We start from the raw sequence: 7,580 nt of genomic DNA, 5'->3' as shown, positions 1-7,580 counted from the left end.
GAAGGAGGGAAAGAAGGAAGGAAGGAAGGAAGGAAGGGAGGGAGGGAGGGAAGGAGGGAAGGAAGGAAGATTATTATTTCCTAAGGGTAGGAAATATTCAGGGTAGGTCCCCAGCAGGGGTTGGGGGTATGTTTTGCTGCCTTTGCTGGGGAATCTGCAGATGCATACAGGGACTGGTCTTTTTTGCGGGGAGAGAGCCCCCAGGACTGCTGGGTCTACCGCACCTCCCAGTAGCTGGGTCTAGACCTGGTACAATTAAGACAGGAAGGTGACCCAGGCACCTGCCGGTGCCCTGCACCATGCAGAGGGAGTGTGGTTCATATCACCTCCTCCCCTAACTCACAGAGCTGCGGCTCTTTCCTGTCCTGCCTTCACGGGAGGCTTTGCTGCTGAATGACTGGGAGTTTAGGGAATGCTGTGCGTCTCTGGCATAAAGGTGCATTCCTTTGCCATCTGTTCTCGGGAGCCACAGCCATTCTGCCAGGGAACGAGCAGGATGGGGTGCCACAGGCTCTCGTAAAGGGTCCTCATAGCCTCATGAAATCAGTTGCTGTTTTCCTGAGTCTCTGGCCTTCTATTAATTACTCTTACTTTGTTGTTCTGGAGCCAAGAGCAACACTTTTGGGTCCAGGGTGGGATTAAAAGTTTTCATCTTTTTGATGTTACCAGGAGGGAGCATGAAGCGCACTGAGCCGGGCCAAGGGTCGTGCTTTCCCATCACCCTTTTTCACTGAGAGGGACAAGAAGGCCAGCACCGAGGCCATGCTGGCCCCCAGGGCCTCTCCGGGAAAGCCGGCCCTTGGTTTGCTCCAGATCTAACCCCCAGTCCTTGGCAGAGAGACAAACTTAAGATTTTCGGGAGGGAGGAGAAAGGTAATATTTTAAGGAGCTTTCGAGCTTTCGGAGCGTTAATTTTAGGTCATAGAAAGGTCAAGCAGGTCTTTCCAAAGCACTAAGAATGTGGTGATGAAACCTCTGTTGTGTGGGGTGGACGGCGGTGGCTGGTGCTGGAGCGCAGGCCTGGAGCGGTCCTTCGTGGGTTCACAACACTTTACTGTGAGCTGCGGGAACCTGCATCTCCCTGCCCTCCCGAGCCAGCCAGGAAGCTGGCACAGTTTTCACCAGTGGCCCACACAAGCTGAAGGCCAGCACTTTGTCATATTGTGTTTTTAGATTATATTTTTCCCCTTTTCCCCCTTGTAAAGGAATTCAGCCCAGTGCCCAGAACAAGCTCTTGCTGAGCTGTGTGTGAAGGTGGGCCGAGGCGGGGGCCCGGGCAGCCAGGAGCCCATAGGCATACCTTGTCCCATGGCATGGCCGAGCCCACGCTGAGCCTGCCCAATATGGTGAAGGGGACACGGTCCCAGGCGGACCAGCTGGCTCGAAACCAGTGACAGCTTTCCCAGAGGTGAGGCATTCTAGGGAAAAGGATGCACTGGGCACTCCCTGCCCCCATGGAAGTGGGACTCCGGCCCCTCTGTGGGGACGCACGGGTCTGAGCAGCCCACCCTCCACAGGCACCCTGGGCAAAGTTGGGTCTGGACTCTTGCAGAGGCTGGCATTTGGCCAGAGCCCCAAGGAAAGGGCAGCCAAAGTTGCTCCTCCTGCGGCCCTGGGCTCTGCTCCCGGCTGCCCCCAAGACCCTCCTAACCCCCAGGGACAGGGGAACCAGGGGCCACACTATGAAGGGGCCCTGCCTCCCGCTCAGGTGCCGTCTCTGGCTCTACCTCACCTGGCCTGGTGGGATGGAGGAAGCGGAGCCGGCCCCATCACCACTGGTCAGATGTCTCCAGCTCGGGCCAACTCCTGCAGAAACCAGCCTCAGAGCTCCCGGTCCTTCCTGGTGGCTGAGGAGTCCTGGAGTTCAAGGACATGAAGTTCCAGATGGAGTCACCTGTGCTTATCAGGGATGGAAGGAGTGGAGAGCCATGTGGTGGCTCTGAGGCTGGTGGATGCCCCTCTCCCAGCTCAGCTGCCTAGCCTCCGAGTGCCTAAAAAGCTGGGCAAGACCAAGCAGATCCAGGGTCTGGGTTGCCTGGAACATACAAAAGTAAGTCACAGACATCATCACCTTTAAGCTCTAAAAGTTCAGTGCACACCTCCTAAAAATAATTCATAATAAAAATAATAATACATTCTCCAGCATGGTATGATAAAGTTATCAAATTCAGAAAATGTAACATTGATATAATACTATTATCAAAAAATGCAGTTTGCAACCACATCTTGCCCATTGTCCTAATAATGTGCTTAGTAGCATCTCTACCCCCAACTCCCAATGCAGGATTGCACAATGCTTTTGTTTGTCATGTCTATTAATATTCTTGAGCTTCCTTTTGTCTTGTTAAAAAAGTTTATTTAATTGTGGTAAAAAACACATAATTTAACATTTGCCATCTTAACCATGTACATTCCAGTGGTGTTAGTCATGTTTATTCACATTGCCGTGCAACCATCACCTCCATTCATCTCCAGAACTTTTTCATCTTCCCTAACTGAACCTCTGTACCTATCAGACGCTAACTCCCCATTCCTCCTCTCCCCACCCTCTGGCCACCACCATTCTACTTTCTGTCTAGGTACCTCATTAAAATGGAATCATATAATCTTTTGTGATTGGCTTATTTCACTCAAATAATGTCCTCAGGATTCATCCATGTTGTAGCATGTGTCAGATTTTCTTTCTTTTTTAAGGCTGAATAATACAGCATTGTAGGTGTATACCAGATTTTATCCATTTATCTGTCAATGGACACTTGAGTTGCTTCAGCCTTTTGGCTGTTCTGAATAATGCCGCTATAACATTGTGTGTCTTTTGTGTTTTATGACATTTTTGAAGAGTACAGCCCACTTGTTTGGTACAATGCCCCTCAATTTGGATTTGTCTCATGGTTGCCTTATGATTTTATTTATGGTTGCATTTTTGGCAAGGACACGAAACAACTGATGTTGTGTCCTTCTCAGTGTACCATATCACGAGGCACACAAAGTCCCTTTGTCCCATGGTTAGAGATGTTACTTTGATCACTTGGTTAAGGCGATGTTGCAGAGTCCTCCATTGTCAACATACATTTTTTTGAAACTTTGAAACTGAAGAAACAAGCTGTTTCCTAATATACTTTGACTCATTGGTTTTAGCATCTGTTGCTGATTCTTGTGTGAATCATTTATTACTGTATTGGTTGCGAAATTATTATTTTCTAACCCTTATCATTCCTTCCACATTTATTAGTTGATATTCTATTTACAGTAGAAGACATTTCCTTCTCTTCTGTTTCTTTCTAAAATAAATATGGACACATGGTGTTTCTCTCTTTTTAACAAATTTAATGCATTCTAGCCCATTGGTCTTACTATTCATCTTGATACTCACGTTGCCTTTGGTTTGGCCGGTGGGAGCCCCCTCCTTTTCATATGTTTCAATCATATTTTGAGCATATTTTTTTTTACTTTGTGGCAGAAACAAGACATTCTAGGCTTCTCTCACTTGCTTTGGTCCTGGACTCAACCACTTCTCCAAAGAACTCTGCTTTCTCTTAGTGAAGAATGGGATTTAGAGACCAAGTGTGGCCACTAGTGTGCTCACTGCTGATGGGTGTCACTGTTTCAGAGCACTTTCCATGGACAGAGCCAGGATACCTATATAAATATGAATACCACACACACAAACATTTTCAAGTTTTGTGTGTGGTATTCATATTTATATAGGTATCTTGGCTATAAGTTCGTCCAAACCGGTCTCAGGTTAGCCTAATGCTGCAAAGTCCTGACTTGCCTTCCACTATTCCACATTTGTTTCTCCTTTTCCTACATCTTTATAATTACTCATTTACACAATCATAGCACACACACAAAATAGTTTCAAAAATAACCATACTGAGTAAAGTTCAAGATTTATACCCAGCAAAAGGATCTTTTTCTCTCTGGACTGAGGTTATCCTCAAATGTTACTTTAATATGTTTTTTTCCCCTTCTATGTGGTTACTGCTCTGGTCATCTGTTGCCTTATAAAACACTACCCAACACTTAGAGGTGTAAAAACATTTCATTATCCTCACAATTTTGTGGTTGACTGTGTTCAGCTGGGTGGTTCTTGTTTGGGGCGTCTCATCTGGGTGTAGCAGATAGTGTGAAGTCAGGCAAGGACTCAGCCTGGATGGATGTCCTTGATGGCTTCATCACTCATGTGGGGCCTCAGCACCCCCTCCACAACTCCCTTTCCAGCAGAGGAGGCTGGACTTCTTGTACAGAAGCTCAAGGCTTCAAGAGAAGGAGTGACGGCATGTTCCTGAAGCTGACCCCAAATCATTTCCACCAAGAATTAGTGGGATGGGGGCTGTGGGCACAGTTGACTTTGGGAATTACAGCAGTTATGTTAGCCCTGTGAGATGCAGCTGGATTCATTTGTTTCTGTGTGTATGTAGCTTTATGTTTTTCCCTTCCTTCTTTGTTGACTCAATTTTTTTGAATATGTAAAACATTAACTTGGTTCCAAGAATCAAAAACTATACAAAAGAGATATGGTATACTCAGAGAAGTACCAATTCCTTCCTATCCCAACTACACCATTCCTACCCATTCCTCCAAACCTATTTCATGTCTGGTTTATTTTGGTTTCTTTTTGTAAGAATAAATATATGTACTTATTTCCTTTCCTTCCTTAAACAAAAGTTAACATTATATATATACTTCTGTGCCCCTTGCTTGTATCACTTAATACGGTGTCTTGACATGTCACATGGGTTCACAGCAATCTTTCTCTTTCTTTCCACAGCTGCATAGTGCCCCACTCTGTGCCACCATTAATTCGACACGTTTCCTGTGTGTGGGCATTCAATATTTTTTAATTATAAAAAATCCCTGCTATACTGGATAACTTTATTTATTTATTTATTTATTTTATTGAGATGGAGTCTTGCTCTGTCACCCAGGCTGGAGTGCAGCAGTGTGATCTCTACTCACTGCAACCTCTACCTCCTGGGTTCAAGCAATTCTCCCTGCCTCAGCCTCCCAAGTAGCTGAGATTATAGGCGCCTGCCACCACACCTGGCTAATTTTTGTATTTTTTTAGTAGAGATGGGGTTTCACCATGTTGGCCAGGCTGGTCTTGAACTCCTGACCTCAAGTGATCCACCCGCCTCAGCCTCCCAAAGTGCTGAGATTGCAGGCATGAGCCACGGTGCCCAACTGGATAACTTTATATACAGGTGTTTTTATATAGTGGGGTATATCTTTGGAGTAAATTCCTACGAAAAAAAATCCTTCAGGCAGAGCCTGGGGACCTGTGCTTTACCTGAAGTGCTAACAGGAGTTAGGAGTTTCTAGACTGTAGGGTCCTAGTTGATGAGAAGCAGCAGGTTAGAGGTGGGCATGCTGGAAACAGCAGGGAATGACATCTGTCCAGCCTGACACCAAGATCTTTCTTAGAAGACAGGAAAAACTGTACAAAACAGGGGAAAAAATTTCAAGATTTTATGGTAGAAATTTCCACACATAATTTCCATCCTCTACTTACATAAAAGTAGAGATTACCAGAGACCTCTGTGTACCTATCACCCAGCTTCAATGAACATCAGCACTTGGCTGCACTGTTTCAGAAATAAAAGAATCTACAAAGAATTTACAAAGCTCTCATTTGGAGGCATAGTCTCTGAGGTCTCCTGCAAACCCCCACCCGTTGAGTCCTGGGATCCTCACTGTGGCCCATCTCAGTTCAAGAGAGGTCTATGTTCATGTTGATGACCTTGAGTTTGTAGAGAAAAGAATACTGTTTAGCGTGGTTCTCTTAAGAGGTTGGAGAAGTGGTTAATCCATTTAAAAAAAAAAACTTCTATGAAAATGCTTCAAAGGTTTGATGCTGAAAGTGGTGGCTCCTCGGCTGCTCCGAGCTCATCTCCACGCAGAGGACTTCACAGTAACGGAGGCGTCCCCTGCTGCTTCCCTGCAGACGTGGAGCCAGTTGTAGCTGCGGATTCCACACTCTTCCTGCCATTACGGTTTTTGGCAATAGTGCCAGTTTTCTGGGTTATTCTCTGACAAGCCTGAGGTTTGTATTTACAAAACAAAAAACACAAAACAACCCACCAATGCCAAGCTGCTCAGTGCTGCTATGTGGGAGAATGACGCCCCCAGCCACGGAATGATAGCCAAGTGGCAAATGGGCTAAACCTTGTATTTCTTTTTGTGCAAAGAGCATTGTAACAATAATAGGCATTAAAAATGGAAAGCCCTCCCTTCAGGGTTTTCCTGTTTTCTACCAACCACATGGGTTCATAACCTTTACGTAGTCACGGCCATCCTATAAATAAACACCACTGGGTAGGGAACACCGTCTCTCTGGGTGGCGCCATACAGTCTCTGTCCAAATTGCTACAAGGTCTTCCATCCTTCACATCTATCACCTCCCTGTTACTCTCACGGCTTCTGGGCAGAGCAACCTAAATTTCCAGCCAGGTTTCTCTAACACATGGGCTGCAATCCAGCCCCACAAGGGAACATGGTTGCAAAGAGAAATGGAAAGAGGTTGCAGTCTAGCAAGAGCAGGTCAAGGAGATGATGGGGGAAGATGAGGTGGGTGTATCCTTCCCTCTCGGGCAGTGGGGACAATCCAAGGAAGACAGGTGGAATGGTGGGGGCCAGAGAAACTCAATCCCCAAAAGTCAGAGTGTCCGACACTTTTGCTGAAGAGGGAGATCCAAGTGTGGAGGAGGAGAGAGAGAAATGGTTTAGTTTGATCCAAGCAAGGTGAACCCTGGCTCCCATCCAGGTGAATGGAGTTGGGGAAGCCCAAGGATGTGAGATCAGTGGAGGGTTGATGGCTGGGGTCTTGAAGGAGTTTGCTGTGTGGTGGCAACTCCACAGGGAGAGATAGGAAAAGAGCAAGGAAGAGGGGAGGAGGACTGGCCTGAGGCCTGTGCCTGGAGGTAGACACACACCAGGGAGCCGTTGACTTGCAGGTTCCCCGTGTGATGGTAAAAACCAAAAATAAAATCCTAAGCTTGGCAGCTGAATGAACGGACCCCCTTCTCAGTTAAGGGAATTCTAAAGAAACCTAAAGAATTAATTCAGGCCACGATGGCCAAGAAGGGGTCAGACATGACTCATTATGCCTTCGTCCCCGTGGAGTTCAGGCACAGCTGACCAGCATTAGCATTAAAACAGACATCTTAAGACTGACAAAGCAGACTCTTGGCCAGGTGGGGTGGCTCATGCCTGTAATCCCAGCACTTTGGGAGGCTGAGGTGGGTGGATCACCTGAGGTCAGGAGTTTCAGACCCGCCTGGCCAATGTGGTGAAACCCTGTCTCTACTGAAAATACGAAAAATTCGCTGGGTGTGGTGGTACTTGCCTGCAGTCCCAGCTATTTGGGAGGCTGAGGCAGGAGAATCACTTGAGCCCAGGAGGTGGAGGTTGCAGTGAGCTCAGATTGCGCTGCTGAACCCCAGCTTGGGTGACAGAACAAGACTCTATCTCAAAAAAAAAAAAAAAAAAAAAAAGACTCTTGGTAGCAGTAAGATATCACATTCCAGCATGACTCTACCATAGCATCACATGACACATAGCAGGCCCTGAAGAAATAT

The sequence above is a fragment of the Pan troglodytes genome, chromosome 13 (genome assembly GCF_028858775.2).
Source record: "Pan troglodytes isolate AG18354 chromosome 13, NHGRI_mPanTro3-v2.0_pri, whole genome shotgun sequence".
NCBI classification, from domain to species: domain Eukaryota; kingdom Metazoa; phylum Chordata; class Mammalia; order Primates; family Hominidae; genus Pan; species Pan troglodytes.
The sequence above is the reverse complement of the archived record's forward strand: the minus strand, read 5'-3'. Positions refer to the sequence as shown.